General features: G+C 37.9%; 1 protein-coding gene across 1 annotated transcript in view; it reads left to right on the top strand.

Moving 5' to 3' along the window:
* Window positions 1-18,029, top strand: part of LOC146442151 (uncharacterized) — a 34,308-nt gene extending 16,279 nt beyond the window's left edge. The window contains exon 5 of the mRNA XM_085049849.1: window positions 17,616-18,029. The gene's annotated coding sequence lies outside the window, so the exon portion shown is untranslated. The remainder of the gene's footprint in view (window positions 1-17,615) is intronic.
* Window positions 18,030-19,436: the final 1,407 nt, after the last annotated feature.

The following is a 19,436-nucleotide window of genomic DNA, read 5'->3' as shown; positions in this document are numbered from 1 at the left end:
TACCTCGTGAAAATTATAGAAAATGCAGCCAAACTTCATTAATATGGGAAATTGAATGCTGAAACATTCTTAGAAGTTAGCTTACCAGTCTACTGAATAAACATTTATAAATGCTATAAACTTAATATGCCATGGTATTGTTTTTATTTATTAATTTACAAAAAACATTAATTATTTTATGGTGAAATATGTCCTCATACACTAATTTTCCTATTATGCTTCTGGTCCATATGCCTGTATGTCTGTAACAGGAAGAAGGAAACATTTAGTTGGACTCTGGAAACCTTAGTTACTATTTGATTGTAATTTTTGCAAAGAGATTTATAAGGAGCACTATAGCTGACTTTCTGTGCAAATGCTTTTTGTGCAGGGTGTAGCTTTTGGAATTCACCCATTCTCCAATTCTTATTCTCAGGAACTGACAATTTTTTTCAGGAATTGAATTTTTTAAATGCAGAAACTAATGGATAGATGTGATAGTCTGCAGCCTTTAGTATTCAAAGAACGAGTGATAAAATGGAAGAATTAGAACACCTCCAAGATAATGTCAGAAACAAGACAAAGTGCCTATTTACACATAAACCCAAAAACACTCAGCATGGTCTCAGCCCATATCGACATTTTATTATCATCAATTTTGTTGAAAAGTGCAAGCCTAGAACCTCCTTCGCTGTTGTAGGATAGTGTATGAGATTATACTTCTGTAACTTTCTTGAATGTTGAGAAATACAATATTCATAGTATGTCTGTTGTGACATCAAATGAACTGTGATATTAAAGGATCTGTTAGAGGTCTATTCATATGCCAAAAAAAGAAGACAAAGTCTGCACCTGATACTGCACCTGATACAGAAAAATTGAACACAAATTGGTTGTTTTGTATTGGCTGAAAGGAGCAATGAACTTGTTGTTTGTAGTAAAGTCAGCTAAAGGTTGGACTTGATGATCTTTTCCAACCTAAATAGTTCTGTGAAAATCCTCTTCACTATTGCATATAAACAAGTGGGCTGGTGTGTGGCAAGCACACACCTTTCCCATGAGAAATTTCTCTCTTCTTCTTCCTGTGTTTTATAATCAAAGATAAAGTTTGGATGTTGTTGAAAACGGTCTCTTGAGATATGGACGGTTCAAGCCTGGCCAGTTGGCCTGGGGGGAGGTTTTGAACTGACCAATCCTGGTGATCTTTGAAAGTCTATATAAGTTGGAATTAATTAATAAAAGGACATTTTTTGCCACACTGAAGAACACGACTCCTTCTCTCTGTTAGCAGTTCAACAGCGACACTGGTGAATAATGGCATAAAAGAAGAAAAAAAGTTTAAAATCAGATTCCTGGTCTGTAACTAACTTTGCTAAGGTACATTATCGCAGTTGCAATGTGTCATTGACTAATTCATATGTCAGAGAATACTGAACACCTGTATGGTTATGGTATGTCTGTATGGTTAGAAATTGCTGTCAGAGTTAGTAGGATCTTGCAGAGGTCTCAGGGAATCTTCCAGGGAGATGGGAAAAAAGCACAGAGATACAAGCAAAATTGAAGAATATGAAGATTATGTTTTAAAAGGTCATTATGGAAAAAACTACCATTTTTTCCAGAGTATTAAGACCCCTCAAATCTATTTTTTCTTGCTCCTATATATACAATTCATCATGTCTGAAATTGCTATTTAGAAAGTTTCCAGTTTTAACGTATTTCAAAACATTGCACCCCCAAAATATTTAGTATATAAATACGTAGTTGAATTCAGTTTGACATTCAACCTTAACATAATTAATATTTACCAAGCTTCTGCAGCTTTCCCAAGACCATTTACTTGAGCAAATCTGATTTAAAGATAGAGAAATTATTAATTTTCTAATTTTCATACTCTGCTGAATATTAATTAAAGTGTTCCTTATGCAAGCAATCTATAGTATGTCTTCTGCCAGACTCTAATCTTATAATAATTGTAGTTTTGTGAGACGTAAAATGGCTACTTTATACTGGAGTTTGGGCTTTGGTTTGTGGGGTTTTTTTCTGACACCTTAATGTTAAGTTTGAAAGCTTTATTAAGCTATACTGAGTTTGAGAGTATATTGCTAAAATAAATTTATTTATGTTTTTTTGCTGTTGTTTAAATATATGTTGTTTAGGGTGTATTAAATTTATGAAAAATAATTTGCCATCAACTTTCATTTGGTGCTTAACCATCAATGCCTTATGTCATTAAATAAATGGGAATAGTTCTCAGTCATGGCAAGTTTCTTCCAGTACATCATCTTCATCTTTAGAGAGACTAAAAATTGCAGTTTCTGCTCTAGGGATAAGTTTAATATTGGAAAGTAACAAAACATTTTAAGCTGCTTTCAGCTGTAGAGATAAAGGGATGTGCATAACCTTTCTAAGTATCTAAAACTAGCAAAATGACATAGCTCCCATTACCCTGACATTTTGGAAGATGAGAAAGAAAGAAGAAAAGTATTACTACATCATTGGCAGGATCATTTTGTGACTTGTAGTGCATTTTGCTTTGTAGGAAATGGACAATTAGCTGGAAGTGAATATTTGTTTTTATTCTCCATTAATTTGCAGACAGAGTAATATCTCACAAAGCTGATGTTTGCCCCAGGAGAGCCCTAGCCTCAGAATCCAGGCATAAAATCCATCATCTTGACTCATTGGGAGTTGGTCTCCAAATCATCTTTTATACTAAGAGGGGTCATTGCCTTGTGGTGAGACACATGATGAGATGCAGAGGAAGAGCATTTTGGGGTCAGACAATAGTCATGGGATTCCAGACAGGACCCCAAGATGAAAAAGGGAGTGATTTAGGGGATTTGGGGAGGAGCAAGTGTGGAAAATAGGGGGATAAGGGAATAAAAAAGACTTAAAATATAAATATTTGGGTAGTTGGGGCATTTGTCCATCTGTGCCCTATGCCTTATTAGTGCAATCTGAAATTCTGAACTCTTTCTGAAATCTGTGTTTTGACTGACTTTCTGTAAGAGGCATGTGGTCTTATTTAGATACTGTAAGCTACACATTTCTTTGAGCAATGTATAATTTGCCCATGTTTTCTTGGTGGTAGACCATGCATACCTCCACTTCAGGACTGCTGAATCCCACCCAAAGATAGCATAGATTTACTTTAGCTAACAACTTAAAGCCATCATACAAGATTTCTTGGAATATCCTGGAGAGGGAAGGATGCTTTCAAATTATTAATGCTAATACATCTATTTTACTAAAAACTGTACTGCATTTCCATCACATGACTTGCAGTTAGCTACATTTCTCCTAAATAGATACACAAGAATATACATGCTGCCAATAACCCAAAATATACAGTAAGAACTTGTGATTAAGTATTTGACGTTAAAAAGCACCATAATTTGCATCAAAAGAAAACTGCAAATTAAGTTATGATAAAAATTAGAAAGGTGATAAAACAGCCCTTTATCAACACTGGAAGCTGGCTAGTATTCTGATTTTCAAGAAGGGCAAGAAGGAGGACCCTAGAAACTACAGGCCTGTCAGTCTCACTTCAGTGCCTGGTAAAATCATGGAAAAGTTGATTCTGCGAGTTACTGGAAAACACCTGGAGGACAATACAGTCATTGGTCACAGCCAGCACAACTTCATGAGGGCAAAGTCCTGCTTGTTGAATTTCCTTCTATGACAAGGTAACCCACCCTGATCAAGCGGAGCCAGTAGATGCAATATTTTTGGACTTCAGCAAAGCTTTTGATACTGTCTCTCAGAGTATCCTACTGGACAAAATGTCCTAAACACATCATGGGATGGGTGAGCAATTGGATCATGGGTCAGGCACAAAGGATTATAGTGAATGGGGTGACATCAGACTGGGGACCTGTCACTGTGGGGTTCCACAGGGCTCCATCTTAGGCCCTGTGCTCTACAACATTTGGTAAATGACCTGGAGGCAGGACTTGAAGGAATACTGAGTTTGTTGACAACACCAAATTGGAAGGAGCTGTCAACTCACTTGAGAGCAGAGAGGCCCAGCAGAGACACCATGAAAAATTAAAGAGATGGGCAATCACCAACTGTATAAAGTTTAACGGAAGCAAGTGCCAGATTCTGCATCTAGGATGGGGGAACCTTGGTTGTGTGTATAGAGTGGGGAATGAGAGGCTGGAAAACAATGCTGTGGAAAGGGACCTTGGGGGTCCAAGTTGAAATGAGCCAGCAGTGCCCTGGCAGCCAGGAGGGCCAGTCCTGTCCTGGGGTGCATCAGGCACAGAATTACCAGCCAGGCAAGGGAAGGGATTGTCCTGCTCTGCTCTGCACTGGGGTGACCTCACCTCAAGTCCTGTGTGCAGTGTTGGGCACCACAATATAAAAAAGACATGAAGCTATTAGAGATCACCCAAAGGAGGGCAACAAAGATCATGAAGGGTCTTGAGGGGAAATTTAGAGTGACTGAGGTAATTTGGTCTGTTCAGCCTGGAGGAGACTGAGGGGAGACCTCATTGTAGTCTACAACTTCCTCATGTGAGGAAGAGGAGGGACAGGTACAAATCTTTCCACTCTCTGTACCAGTGACAGGACCCAAGGGAATGGCCTGAAGTTGTGTGAGAGAGGTTTAAGTTGGATATTAGAAAAAGGTTTTTCACCCAGAGGGTGTTTGGGCACTGGAACAGCTCCCCAGGGAAATGGCCATAGCACCAAGACTGATAGAGTTCAAGAAGTGTTTGGACAATGCTGTCAGGCACATGGTGTGACTTTTGGGCATGTCCTATGCAGGGCCAGGAATTTGTCTTAATGATCCTGATGGGTCCCTTTCAACTTGGTATATTCTATGATTCTATGATTTTAATACTGTGGAAACAATATTAGCTTCAAAATTTTGAATACCGTTTTCAACTACTCCTTTGAATTTTTAGGTTCTTTCAAGTTAAAAAATGAGATATAATGTCTTGGGAGGCATATAATTTAATATTTCTAAGACTAAATCTAGTCACTTAGCATCTACTAATCCTGAAACATATTTTAGCATTTTACAAAGGACCATAGTTCTGCACAGAAAAGATTTATCAAGCATTGGAGAGGAAGATTCATAAGTTATAAGGAAGAAGAGGAAATGTATTTTGGGGCAATGTGGTTTTGTAATTTAGTCTTTAAGAATAATTAGGCTGGTGCTTAATTATAATGCAATATAAGCTATAGTATTCTCAGTACTATATAAACACTTTAAAATCACTTTTCTTGCTACAGTAGTTAATTGCACCATTGCTGTGGATGAATTCTAGAATATTTAAACAATGTAATCTCCATGATCAGGCTGACTATCTGTTAAAAATGCTTCCCCACTTCTTTTCAGGACTTTCAGAAGGTGTGTTCCTATGCTTAACAGTCACCCTCCTTCATCTCAAGGAAGATTGCAAACTATTTTTAAAACCACTTTGAGCCACTGAGCAATGAATCAGTATAACTGGGTCAGCTCAGAAAGTATAATTCTTTAAAATTGTAGTGGTAAAGTCTTTCCTGGGTAACGCAGTAATGTCCAGCCACTGCTGGGTTGCTTTGCCTTCTGGTGTTCTGCTAAAACTGTGCAGCCCTCAGTCTTATGGCTAGATCACATGAAATTATTTGGGTGTCGGAGAGTAAGATGAAAATCTAAAAATTTCTCTCTTCTTCCATGCTCCTTGCTTGCCTCCCTCCCTCCTGATGTTCTGATAACCTTGATAGTCTACCATTGGAAATAAAATACAGATTTTAATAATATCCCTACTTCATATTAGATGGAAACTCCAAATACAAAATGAAATCCTATCAATTCAACTGCACTTCATAAGATCCCCGAGTCTTTTTGAACAGAAGATATCTGCAGTGTCAAGAAATGTGATGCTGCCTTCAATCAAAATCTGCCCAGCCTTTCAGATGCTTATGTCACAAGCTTTCTTTTGTCCTTTAAAGAGGTTTTCTGAAGGTCATTTAAGAACTATAAAAACTGGAACATCTTCATTATAGACTGATTCATTATATTGAAGAATCTGGTTTCTCTGAAGTAAGAAAAGCATTTGTCTTATCTTTTCAGCACAATATTAATATTTCAGTAAAATTTATTACTACTCTTCTTTCAAAATAGTAGTTTTTCCATCAGTGGAACTGAATTCACAGTTTTTAAGCTACAGTAAGAATCAAAGTTCAGAGCAGTTATTGTCACTTAAAGGAAGGAGTCTCTGTCATCCATTCACCTCTTATTACTGCCTTCTTGTGGGCAATAGGAGGAGTCAGTAGGGCCTTTACAGCAGCTTCAGTATAGAGAAAATAACTGATGGAATCCAAGGACTATCCTCATTGGATACATGTATATAATTTACTTTTATCACAGAGTGCATATGAGGGTTTCACACTCACGGTGTGAAGAAGTATGTACAAAGAGAGCAGTCCATTAATTGCTGCAAAACTTGAGTTTGCTAAAAAAAATACTTTGGGTTATCTTGCAAATTAATGTGTCTTTCTACTGAAAATTATTAAAAAAACCAACCAAACAAAAAACCCCCCCAAAACCCCTCAAAATAGAAAACAGAAAGAAGCACTTTAATTTAAATGAGTATCTCAATGTAAAAGTATACACAATTTAAGTTACATAACATGGGTTCATAGCAAATGGCATTTGTTCAGCTATCCGTCAAGATATGCAAGGAGATTTGTTGTGACTGTAATACAGAGACAGCAAGAACATCTAGGCTAAAATGATGGTTGTTTTCTGTGGATGAATGAGTCTAAGAGTAAAGCAGAAACACATTTTGGAAAAGAAGCTGGAAGCACAGAGTGTGGGCCTTGCAGAGTAATTCAGGACAATCATGTGGTTGAATTAACTCCGTGAGACAGTGGCTGGAGGGGATTTTTGAATGAGAGCAGAGTAGGAGTGTTGGTTGAATGCAGTGGCACAATCAATGGGAAATCTAAAATATGTCCTGCTGTTGAAACTGTAAATTATTGGATAACTTTTCTTTATGTACAGATTTTCAAGCATGATTTTTTCTAGACTATGGCTTTAGCTAAACCATGATTTCTCAACTTTTTTTCACTAATGCTATCTGAGCTATTATTGACATGCCACAAAAGCCAAGATATATCACACCCAGTTCTCCTTTCTTTTTTCATGAGACCCTCCATTCTGTCATGGATGACAATTAAGTTGGTGTGACAAGGTTTTTATCTACGCAGCTTAGGTTGGCATTTGCTCATTTCCTTTGAACTTTTCAAGATCTTACAAATGTCTTTATTGTTTGTCAGTATTTTATAGTTCTCAATTGAGATGGGTAATCGACAATAATTTGGCCTCTCCTTACTCTGCCCTGCTTTCAAGATCTCCCACATGTTTTTCACTTTTCTCCTTTTTTGGGGGAGTGTCACCCATCTTTTATTCATTTTGTTCAACCACAACTACTAACAATGCTGAGGTTGCTTCAGGACAAGTCCTTCAGGATTTGCTTGCAGTGTAAGTGTAATATAAAGCACTTATATTTGCTTCTAAGTGCCTTACCTACTTCAGGCACATCTTTGAGGTCCAGCTGATTGAAAACATCTAATTTTTCTCAGTATCCTTTAAACTGTTCTTTTTTGAATTCTCATTTGAGCACTTATCCCTTGATTGCAAATTTTGCCACAGCTTATTAACTTTCTCTCCCCAAAGTTTCGCTGAGATGAATTTCAGATCAGATTAGCTATTCAGAAGTGGTAGTTTGTGTTTGTTTTCAGTTTCTGTGCATCAGTGGCAGAGTTTGGCTCAGAACAGCCCAAGTGCCGACGTGGGAAATTGTTGCTAAATTACCATTTTATCAGCGGACATGAAACGACTGCCCTCAAGTGGCAACATTTCAGTAATACCACTTGTGGTACGTTTGTATCTTTATTTGCGCCAAACAAATTTTTATTAGTAGTGAGGATGAGAGGATTTACATTAAAGCATCAGTCAGGGTCTGACAGCTAAGTTTCTGTTTCAAAGATTGCCAAAGAAGCATGCAGTAATGGGCAGGTTCTCTGTAAAAGCTGCTGTTTCTCACTCAGACAGGGCTTCTTAGAGTTTTTCTGTGCTGTTTTGTTTTCTTTTATACAATTTATTGAGGCCTTTTAAAATTAATGATCAATGAAATTATTAAGAACTGTAAAAAAACCTCTAAGACTGATTAATAAATTAATATCAGTATGAACTAGGTCTTCTAAAATGTAAATACTGATTGTCGCTGGAAATTTAGAGCAAGGGGACAACATTAAAATATTATAATCTTTTCAATCAGTTTTTTTTTCCTACTAAGTAGAGAGCAAAGGCTTTATGCTGTTGAAAAGAAAATAATCTTCTAACTGTAGCTGCACTTCAGCCCCATTCTCAGAATCAGAGCACTTCGTCCAGGCAAATTTGAAACACTGAAAAGCAAGGGAACAAGTAGCCACGGAGAAACTTTTAAATTGTATTCCTCTATGGCTTCTTCATCCCTTCATTTTGGACCTTCTGTGACCCACCATTAAGTCATGATCCACAGTTAATAGCAAAGAGAACAGAAAATTCTGGCAGGGCACTTTGGGAGGCTGGGATTTACACTGGTTCTGAAAAGTCAGAACAGCACTTGTGGTAGTGATAAAGTGTGTCCTCATGAGGTGAGATATTAATAATGCATACTGATGGGTAACTTCACTTTTAATTGTCTTTCTTCTTGTCCTTTGGAATGAGGTGTTTTGTTTATGCGTGTGTGGGAGTGAAGTTGGGAGGTAAAGTCATATTTTTTTTATTGTCAGGACTTGTTTAGGATGAGGACTGTATGTTACTAAATATTAAATATTCCTTATTTGGAAACAATATGCATCTGAGGTAATATTACGAATGTATAGGCGGAGTGCTTTAGCCATACCATCCAAGAGTAGAACATCTGAGCAACATTTTGACCACATGCATGAAATACATATTTATTTTCTGTCTATTCAAATGTCAAGTTACAAGTGTGGATAGCATTTTCTAGTAACTAGTTTTCCCTTGTAACTCTACGAACCAAGCAGGCAAATACTGTTCAGTTACCAAATCTGCTATCACTGCCTTATTTTTCTTGGGCACAAAGGTTTTGGGGCACAAACGGTTTTGCATAGTAGTTGCTTTTTCTATCTCCTTTTCTGACAATTATTTTTTCTTCTGGACATTCAGTCACATCTCATCAATCTAGAGCACCTGGCACTTTCTAGAGGCCTAAGGTGCTTGAAGTTATGTTGCATGAGATGATGGAAGGGAATTTCACATGGGGAGGTGAAGGGCGACTGTGTCTGCCTGTAATACCTTGAACACAACTCTGAGTTAGCCAATCCTGCATAGTGGTTTCACTGCATAATATCTACCCACAGTCACTCTGAGGAAGCTTTTTTAACTGATTAGGCACCTGCTTCAAGGTAAATTAAAATGACAGAAAGAAGAGATTTATACAGAGGCAGAAAATATAAGGTAACTGATGTGTGGTTATTTACCTCCACTACCTTACTAGTTAGTTAATCAAAGGCAATACTTGGATCTTCAGCCCCTGAAAGACCATACCGTATTCATGTGAAATTAGACAGAATCTGGAAAATGCAAAGGGCAGTCTTCTCAAATAGATGGAAATTGATTTAGGATGATATTATACCATTGTATTCAGGAAAATCAATCCACAGCTAGTTTTAACTTTTGAAGATAACATTTTCTGCCTCTTACATAAGATTATTTGAATGCTAGGGGTCTAGTTATAAATAGGTGTGAAGGACAAAAGGTGGAATTCATAATGGTTATAGACATCTAAAAATTACTCCAACAGCCCTTCATAATAAGTAACATTAATATTAATCATATCAATAATTAATTCTAATAGCTGTATATTGACTTGGACTGTAAACCTTTGTATTCTTTCTGGAAGCTGAAAAAAGTCTTGTTAATTCTCATTTCTACACCTTGCAAGTCATGAAATATTTGTTTTATGACTTGGTTTGAAGTCAGAGCTAAATGCTGTCCACTCTGGGTGATGTTAAGGATAGTTTTGGCACAGAAATGTGATGTTTCAGAACAAGACAGAAAAAATACATTTATCCATTTTGAATTGAAGGGAAAAAATAAAGGGGTTTTTTATGTCTTCAGAATCTTGGAATGATTGAAGTAGCCTTGCCTGAGATGGATTCATTCACGTGCTCCTATTGGAGCAGTTCAGCACAATGATAAAAACAGTTTTTCGTAATGCTAATTATTGCTTTTTTTTTTTTGAGTGTTTGTGCATGCATTCATGTATCATTATAAAAAATATAATACTGTAATGATAAAATGTTGGCTGTGTAAAATGTGAGTTGACCACATGGGCTGTCAAAGTTAGGATGATCTTGCCATAGAAGTAATGACTCCCAAAGAGCCTGTTGTCTGCCGAGTCAAATCTTAAAAAGGAGCACAAAGTCAAAATAAAGCATTCTAAATCTAACTGGCTTTCTCTAAGTTGTCTGGAGACAATCAATATGCATGAAATTTGATATATGTGGAAAACTATATCATTATAAAGGAGTTGGAGATGCATTTAAGTATCCATATAATTTTCTCACAATACTCTGTTCAAAAACACATTGGACCAAATGCATTTGCCTTTCTCTCATGAGAATTTCAATTACATTGCATGAAACTAAGTGCAAAAACAAACTGAGCAATCTGGGGCCTAATATATTTTCCTACTTGCATCAAGGTGAAAACAAAAAAGCTTTTTAGCTTTTTTTTTTTTACTTGCATTTCCTGACTTTGGATAATTTCATTTCTGAATGTTCATGCTGAATTAATTACAGCCTATTTCATGATATGTCCTTGGAAAAAAAGACTATGAATTATGAATAAGCTTCTAACATACCAAAGCAGGAAAGTACCTATACACATCACAATGCTAGCATCAGGATGCTGCATCCATTTCTGTCTTCTGCATGAGAAAAAGTATCCTTCATAGAAAAACTAAGACCAAAGTCGTAATATATATGATAGATTTTCCTGATCTTTCCCAAATTCTGATAATCTTATTTTCTTCGAGTCTGGAGAGCTGTCAAGATCAGTATGTTATAAGAAACACCTTACTGAGAAATAAGCTATGGCTACCTCTGTATTATTCAGGAATTCTGGTAATGTGATGTATTAAATGAGGTAGTAATCTTAAGTAATGGTTGTTTTCTGAGGTAATCTGAAGAACTGAAGAAATATTCAACTAAACTGGGAAAAAAAATTAGTATGTAGCAAAAGCTATGATAAAATTCCAAAGGAGTGGATGGGTACATATGAATGCCATGCAACTATTTTCTTCTGAAAAATAATTTTGGTTTTTCTGTAGTTCTGAGGATAAGATTTGCCTTTAATTTTCTCCCATTAGTATCTAAGTATTGCTTTTCATAGTGCTGTGGTGTATTTGCTAACCCTGTTATGACATGGGGTTCAGAACTAGAAGTTAAAGTGATCCAACTAGATCTTTTGAGACATTTTTTTATAAATGAAAAACCTATTTTTGAGTCCTGTCTTAAGCTGTGTAGTAAAAAAGAAGAACTTTTCCCTAGATCAGGTTGCTCAGAGGTGCATCCAACCTGGCCTTGAATACCCATGAGCATGGGGCATCCACAACTCCTTTGGGCAACCTGTTCCAGTGCCTCACCACCCTCACATTGAAGAATTTCTTCCTAATTTTGAAACCTACTCTCAATTTAAAGCCATTCCCCTCCTCCCTGTCTCTACATGCCATTGCAAAAAGTCCCTCTTCATCGTTCTTGTAGGCTCCCTTCAGGTACTGGAAGGCCACAATTCGGTCATCCAGAGGCCTTCTTTTTTCCAGGCTTTCATCCTTTTGTCTCAGCCTTTCCTCATGGGAAGGGTCCCTCTAATCATTTCAGTGCCACCTGTCTGGACTCACTCCAACAAGTCCATGTCCTCCCTGTGCTGGGAACCCCAGAGCTGATGCAGCACTGCAGGTGGGGTCTCACCAGAGCTGAGCAGAGGGGCAGAATCTCCTCCCTCGCCCTCCTGGCCACACTGCTTTGGATGCAGCCCAGGATACAATTGACTTTCTGGGCTGTGAGTGCACATTGCCAGCTCATGTCCAGCCTCTCATCCACCAGCACCCTCATGTCCTTATCAGCAGGGCAGCTCCTGATCTGTTCATCCAATAGCCTGTGTTGGTACCAGGGGTTGCCCCAACCCAGGAGCAAGAGCTGCAGAAACATGAGGCAGCAGAGAATGAGGAAGGCAGGGGCACATTTGAGAAGTTGAGAAATTTGAAGATACTGACTCTTTTCTTTAAAGTAGAACTTCCAGACAGACACCTTGTGTGTGGGTACATGTGTGTGAGTATGCTGGGTTTTAGTTACAAAGCATTGCATGAATAATTAATAGAATGAGCAACTTCTTTGAGCATAATTTAAAATGCTACCCTATTGTGATAATAGCTGCAAGTTCCCCACACCCCTTTCTTAACGACTGTACTTGTCACCTATTGTCCTGCCTTCCCTACTCCACACAGTCCTAGCCACGCCCCCAGTTTTCCCTATTGGTTCCTGTACCCTAACCCCACGTGGCCCTGGCCACTCCCTCAGTTTCCCCTATTGGTTCCTGTACTCCTAACTCCGCCCCTTACCTCCCCTGTCCCAGAGGTCACTGGGCCTGTGTGCTGTCCCTGCCCCTCTCTGTTTCCCTATAAAACCCCTTACCCTCCGCCATCTTGCTGTCTATGCTCCACGTGTGTCTATGCTCCACATGTGCTGAGCATGTGAGGCCTTCGCCCTCGAGGCATCTCTGCCTCGGGGAGGTCGTTAGCCTCTGCTGCACCATGCAAATAAACATCTTCCATGGACACAACGCATAGACCCTCCTCGCCTCCTTTATCACCGCTGGTTGTGGAAGCAGACGAACCAGAGCTAGCCTTATGGCTCCCCGGCCAGTGAGAGCGCAGTGTCCAGCCCTGGGACAGAGGGTTTGGAGCACTGAGGCGCTGAACCGGGCTGGGTAGAGAAGCTCTAGGGTAAAGTCTGCTGCAACATCCTCCAAACCGCAACACTACCCTTCCCGATGAAGAAACTTACGTTTCCCTGTCCAGTCCCTCAAATTAGTGTGTGCTTTAGCTGATGAAATTAAATGAATATACTGATGAAATTAAATGAATAATGTTAAAATTAAAAATTCTTTTCTTTGTTACTTTATTACTAAGAAATATGAAAATTTAGAAAATTAAAAGTTAATTAGGCAGTTTTGTATCTTTCTCTTTTGCCAGTCCTGTGGCAAATGAAAAGCTTGGGAAATGAAAACAGGCAAAAAAAAGGTTTCTATTAAGAATCATCATTCAAAGTTTTTTACCGTTCCATCCTTGATACCAAAGTTACTTCTAGGATGCAGAATAGGTATCAGGTATCTGTGATGGGATTCATAACACCTGCTGCCCCTGAGCAAGAGATCAGCTAACCCAGTCAGTCGAGAATTTGCAGAGAAGCAGCACCAGAGCGTTTCCCTAGGGTAGCAGTTAGACTAGGATTCACATATTTGGCTTAAATCTCCTCCAGCTTTCTTATTCAGGAGGGAAGAGCAGTTGAAGATTTCACTCTCTCTATAACAGCTTAAGGAAGTTACATTCCATTTCTTTTTGTTAGTGGACACTTAAATAATTTAAGTGTATAATAAAATAAGAAATTATTTTATTTAAATAATTTAAATAATTAGAGGTGTGACACCTACAACATAAGTCTCCTCTAAGTAGTTTGCTCTATAAATGCCCATTATTCCTATTCATACTTTTTTTAATCTTTAAGAAGGATTCACAGGTCTTCCAGACTGGAAACCACAGGAAAGAGTTAGAGTCCTCCCTCAGGGAGGGAGATGTTTCAGCTATATCTACATCCTATGTGAAGATGACATTTGAGTTCAGTCTCTGCTCTGGAAACTTGGCTGCTGCTGCTTTCACAGGCAGACATTTATCTCAACTGGGTTGAATCAAGTTTATTAGAATCTTTATTTGGCTACCTGTACAAAGGTATTCACTGCTCTGAGGCACACTAGGAATTCAAGGCATCTGCATGGACTGGCAGTGATGACAGAATCTGTGGAAGCTCCAGATCTTCTGGAGAGGCACCTAAGATGCAAATGAGGCATCTGAAGGCATCTCAAAGGGCTGATAGAGACCTCTGTCTGGCTCTCTAGATGGTCTAGATGGTGTGCAAGGTCTTCTTATGTTTCATTTCAACCCTTACATATGACAACTAGTTGTGGACTAGAAGACTGAAATGCAGCATTTTTATAGGTAATTGTCTGCATGAGTCCTTGATACCAATAGAACTTACTGTGATTTAGGGCATGATTCTGTTGCTGAAAGGTAGGTCCCATGTAGACCTTTTGATTCAGCTGCATGTTCTCTGGAGATTTGTGTTGTATTTGACATCATCATGTAGGTGTTTCAGAAATCCTGTGGTGTCTCAAAAGCAACTTCCTACCTACATTTAGGGTTTGAATTGAGACTCTTTGTCCATATTGTTGATGGAACCTGAAAAATTACTGTCTCCAAAGTAGGTACTTGCACATAGGCAACAGCACTGAGTAACCTTGTCTTTTTTTTGAACTGAATGTTCTTTCTTGTGATCTGTATGGAATGTACTCCTTCTATTGTCTTTTTACTGTCTGCGCTTTTAAAAATGAGAATGGGATCTGAAGTGGAAGTAAGGTAAATCTTGTTCTACGTATTTTCACCTCACTTCTTGCAGATGTTCTGGGGGTTTAGTAAAGGGGAAAACATCAGATGTAGTGTCTGGATCATCTCTAAGGATGTGGCAGTTTGGTGCCCCTAATGATTCAGAGTGAAGGGAAATAACTCTACAAGCCACACTGCCAGCCCCTGAGTCTGCATACTACCTTCCTCACTTTCCTACTTATCTTCACCTTCATCTCAGAGGTACAGTTTCCATGGAAGGGTTTTACAAATTTTTTTGAGTTGAAGAGACCCACAAGAGATTACCCTGCACACCAGGGAATCTTATTTGCTGAGGGTGAAAGAAGCCGTCTTCTGTTGATCTTCAACATATGGATCCATAACATGGTGATGGGAGCATCTGAGTGGGAGGGGAGACATGAGTTCTGCTCTCTGCTCCCCACTTCCTAAAATTTTTGGTAAATAGGCCCCAATTACAATAGGAAAACAAGGTTTCTCCCTCTTTCTTGTCTGCCATTTCCCTCTCATTCCTTCCTACACTGTCCATATTTCACCCTCACTACATGCCCCTACCTGGTGGGAGAGCAGTGCTCCTGGAAAGTGGATCTTTATCCATTTGTAGAGGAAGGAGGCTGAGGACTCTAGTTGCTATTTTTTGGGAACGCATTAACTGCTTGGATATGATATGAAAGCTGAGACCTTCACTCCGGTTGCCTCATCCAAGAAGCCGTGACTGCTGCTGTGCTTTGTGCTCATCTTAAAGCTTTCAATATGTATTAAATGTTTACTGTGAACTTCTGTTTGGGTCCCTTGGGTTGCCAGTATAGTTACAGGTATTTTCTGGGCCCCACGTGACACTGATACGTTTAATAGACACTGAAACTACTTAAGTTTAATTTGCAAGAACTGGAAAGAAATTCATATTAATGAAGCCATACCTAATCCATGTAATCTTCAAAACCATTATTATTATTCTTCATACTCTGTAATTTCTGAAACTCTTATACATAGTGGTAAATAAAAAAGAGAAAAAAGTCAGTGTGAATTCCAGTGCTTTGGCAAACCGTTTGTAAGTAATTTAGAATAAAAATAGTGTTTTCTCTCTGGTTGACTTTATGAATTCTTAAATCTCTAAATTTCTAAAACATATGTAAGATAGGTGCTTATGAAGGCTCTTAACTTTAAAAACATTTGATTGCAAAAATACTGGTGTGATTTTAGTGCACTTGGGTTCTCCGGCCTCATGGTGGCACAGTTGGTTAAGGAATCATTCATTCCTGCAGTCACGAGTCATTCCCTGAGTTCTCAGGAGAGGCGCAGATGTGCACTGGAAAGCAATCCTGCCTGCTTCTTTCTCTATATAGAAAAGAACATTTTTCTGAGTCAGATGCTTTTTAGTTTAGAAAAAGGCTGTGAAACATTAGCTTTGAAAATAGAACGCAATGCCAGCCTAAGAAAGCAGCAGCAAACCCATCTGGTTTTGGTGTTTTTCTCAAGGATGCTGTTTGAAAAAAGCTCGGTGAATATATTAGTTAGACAGCTAATATCTGCACTGGTTCATGGACCTGTGTTTTGATCTATTGTTATTTGTAGGATTTCCGAAACAATAAATAGGCAAGATATTTAGTAAGCACCAATGATGCTCTGTTGGCTGTCTCATGTTTTGCAACATACTGACTTTTGCCAAAACTTGACTTTGTGTCTGCCCTAGGAAAACACAGATCAAAGCCTTGTTGTGTTACGGTCAAAGCCAAACCCCTCACTGATTGTGTGTGATTAATGCATTATCTTAAAATATTTTCTGTATGTTTCAGGACTTAATTCTTTGGAACATTTATCTCAAATTATTAAATAACATTTAACTTCACTTTTGAAAATGGTTTTTCAAGTACCACACAGTTAATATAAATTTTAATAAGATTTCCTTTGTTTTGTTTAACTGTGAATTTCACTGTTTGCACAGATAAATGCTGACACAGTTATTCAAGTTTCTCTTCTTTCCTGACTTATATAAATTCCATCCTGACAACCATGGAAGTTTTCCTGTGATGAATATTGTTGAAAAAAGTCAGACCAGCAACTCCTCACTGGCATTGTCTGGGAGCAGCTATCCTTTAAAAAGGATCCCTTTGTATGATTAAGATTTTAATATTAAAAAAAAGCCTCCAAAAAGAAGTGAGTAATGTTAGTGAGACCAGAACTTCAACTGAAAACAGATTTTTTAAAAACTTTTCACTTGCATTGGTTTTCTATTGATCTTTACCATGCATCTATACAAATTCCAGGAGAAAGAAGAAATGCAGACACCTGGCAGAGAAAAACCAAGGATTGTTCTTCTTGATGGGCAGCTCTGAATTATCTTAAAGAGTCCAAACTGATCTCACAGAGTTTCATAGACTCTTTTTTCTCCTTTTTTAAGAGTCACTTACTTAAAAGATTTTTGCTTGGTTGCTGCCAGGGAGATGGTTTTGCTCTGAGAACTGTAACAAGAAAAGCTGGTATGTTTTTATCCCCAAGGAGAGAAAGAGTTAGTAGAAGGGGAGAATAGGAAGGACATTTTATTGAAAAGACCCCAATTTTCAAAAGAGGGAAGCAATCTTGTGTTTTTGTAGTAGATGGGAAAGCTGAGATTTGGATTGAAAGTGCCTCAGGGACTTGTTTTTCAGTAGTTTCATGAAAATAATTTTTTTATTCCTCTGCATCATAATGCACATGTAAACTATTTTTTTTCTGAACCAGATTTTCTGTGTTCTGACTCAATATGAAGGTAGATGCATAAAAATACAAAGTTTTGAGAAAAATGCTTTTCTTTACATGCCACACATGACAGTGCATATAGACTTGGAGTTATTTCAGAGAGATGTATTTTGCTCAGATCAGTACATTTTTCTTTTCAAAGCAAATAACCAATAAACTGCTTTTTGTTTATTCTTTTTCTTTTCTGTTGGGCAGGGAGGAGTCTCTGTTTTCCACTGGAAACCTATACGACAAGAACAATAAATTTCGCTATGGAATGATTTCATACTCAGCTGTTCCCCATTGTTATGTGTCATGCCACCACCCCTGCTTAAAGGACCATGTTCTGCTCTTCCATGGGACATCCACCTCCTTCAGGTCAAGCACAAGTGCAGTGGAATGTATAGAAAGATCCTCACTGACACGAGCAGGCTCATGACCAGACTGTCCCACTGCCTGCTAGACACGAGCAAGGCCAAGAACACTGAATTGTGCTGAAGTACCTGGAGAAGGGCTTTGGCTGTGTGCAGGAAATAAACTATGTGGGTCAAATGCAGTATTGAACAGCTTGTGTTCCCTGAGCACAGTACACCCTGGCCCTGAGTGAGAAAGCACGAGACTTTTGTTTTAGTAAGAAGAATAGGTAGTTATGTACCACGAAAGACAGCACTCACATACAGAAAAGGCAGAGTTAAGGTTATCTGATACTTTTGTTGTGAGTGCTTCCTTTTGCAAACTTAATGCTTTTTAAATTTCTTTGCCGTTTGGAAGCTTTGTAAAGGCCTTCTTTGTCATGCTATCAAAAGTTATTGTGACCTCATTTAAAATACACTGAACATCTTGAGTAGTTATCTTAGAGCATCTTGACTTGTAAAAGAGGATGAGCTTTATAAATAGAAGGGTAAATTATTAATGTTGTGTCATATGAGTCTAGACACTGGTGTTTGAGTAGGACACTGTCACAGCAATAAAATTTCATCAGAATCAGAAGATCTAGGGATCACAGTAGCAATGTTTTTGAGCTCCGTTCCTGAGCAGGAGAAAATGTTCTGTCTCCTCTCTAAAATATTAAATTTTTGATCTGTGGATATTTTTTCAGGCATTTGCTGCATCTGGAAGAACCATCTTTTCTAGGACAAGAACCACCTTTTGTAGTATAAGAAAAACTGGAAAATTGTGGGGCTGTATCTCAATAACTTAAATTTTCATGGCAACTTATAATTAAGACTTCCACTGGGAATGTTTGGAATGAACCTTTAGTCCCATAGAATGTCAGAAAATATTAAATGAGATTATTTCCAAGCAAGAGATACTGAATTTCAGTGAGAAAAACACAAAAGCAAATTTTTTTTCCAGGAAAAATATCCCTAAATATGGATGTATGAGAACCATCATCCAATGTAACATTTGGGAATTGCTTGTTTATGGTTTCCTTTCTGATTCTAGGTGGCAAAAAAAAAAGCCCAATCTCATTTTGTTTTAAAATGAGTATTTTTATATAAAGCAGGTATTCTATTCCATTAAATCCCTAGGCATTGTGCACAAATGACAGCAAAGGTGTGGCTATTGGTCCATTTCCAGACAAATCTTGTATTGGTTGATATTCACTAAACTAATATAAAGCCTTTAAAAATAGGATACAGAATGTAAAATCTTCAATCAAAACATGTATAGAACACTCTTCCTAATGCTCACAACTGTCATTACATCTCAGTTATTTGGATTTGCAGACAGGAGGGAATCATCTGAAAGAAACATATTTCAGCACCAGAAATTGAAGGGAAATAAAAACTAAATAATAATAATAATAACAACAACAACAATGACAATAATAATAATAAAATCTAGGTTTTGAAAAAGAGGCATTTTTAAATGCATTCTATTTCAGTTTTATTTTCATGTCTTCCCTTTAACTAAATTAATTTCTACATGCTGTTGCAGAGAAATAATGTCAGTGAAATCCAGGCAGTCCTTCCTTATCAGTCAACAGCTGTCCCCAGATGCAGCATTTTAATTTTGAAAGGAATATAAGAGCAA

This window comes from Lichenostomus cassidix, chromosome 2, assembly GCF_008360975.1.
Source record: "Lichenostomus cassidix isolate B80296 chromosome 2, HeHo_3.0, whole genome shotgun sequence".
Classification (NCBI taxonomy): Eukaryota; Metazoa; Chordata; class Aves; order Passeriformes; family Meliphagidae; genus Lichenostomus; species Lichenostomus cassidix.
This window is presented reverse-complemented; position numbering and strand designations above follow the sequence as displayed.